Raw genomic sequence first — 1167 nt, forward strand, 5'->3', positions numbered from 1 at the left:
CGACTTTTTTTTTTTAAAACTTGAAATGATAATGAGACCAATTGTAGAGACTCAACTCAGTGAATACCAGTTTGGCTTCAGAAAAGGCAGGGGCTGTACTGGGGTAATTTTTGCTTTAAGACATTGCACATGACAAAGACCTCAATATCGCCTTCGTGGATCAGGAAAAGGCGTTTGACCGAAATATAGAGGTTAACTTTGGGAAGACATAGAGGAATACGGTGTAAGAGGACAATTTCTAGAGAAAATCATAGCACTTTATAAAAAATTATGTGTTCCTTAAGATCAACAGAAGGACTATCTGACTGGTTCCCCATCAGGTCTGGGGTAAGACAAGGGTGGGTTCTCTCTCCGCTTCTTTTCATCACTTACATGGATAAGATCACGAAAGCAGCAAATGACAACATCATTGAACTGAACAAGCTTATATTTGCTGATGACCAGAGTATATTATTTAAAAATGAAGAGGAATTACAAAAAAACACAACAAAACTAAATGAAGAATGTAAACACCTGAACATGAAAATCTCCATCTCAAAAACATAAGTTATGAAGGTCAGCAGAAACCCAGGGAAACTCAAAATTTTTATTTATGGAACACAGCTCCAATAAGTAGAGGAGTTTAAATTTTTGGGAAGCATCTTCACACAGGATGGGCGTACGGACAAAGAAATAGAAACAAGAACTATGAAGGCATATGCAGCGACCTACCAGCTAGCACCCCTGCTCAGTCATAAGAACATCCCGACCGAAGTGAAATCCCAGCAATAATATCTTAATGCCAACATTGACATACCAGTGCCAAACATGGTCTCTAAACAAGGAACAAGAAAGAAAAATCAATGCATGCGAAATGAGGTGTCTCCGCAAAACCATCAACGTCAACAGAAGAAACCGCATAAGAAACGAAACAATACGTCTACAAATGGAAATAGCACCAGTAATAAAATTCAAAGAGCGTCAAAGAGTCAAATGGCTTTGACATCTAACCGGAATGCCCCAGAAACATCTAGCGGCTAGAGCTTACAACACCCCGAAAATCCGGCTTCAAATCAAGAGGAAGACCCAGAAAGACCTGGCTGGATGGGGTTAAAAAGGTCCTAGAACAACGTAACATATCTATCACAGACGCTACACACCTGGCCTTTTCCTTTTTCCTTGCCTCTG

This window comes from Aplysia californica, unplaced genomic scaffold, assembly GCF_000002075.1.
Source record: "Aplysia californica isolate F4 #8 unplaced genomic scaffold, AplCal3.0 scaffold01082, whole genome shotgun sequence".
Taxonomy (NCBI): domain Eukaryota; kingdom Metazoa; phylum Mollusca; class Gastropoda; order Aplysiida; family Aplysiidae; genus Aplysia; species Aplysia californica.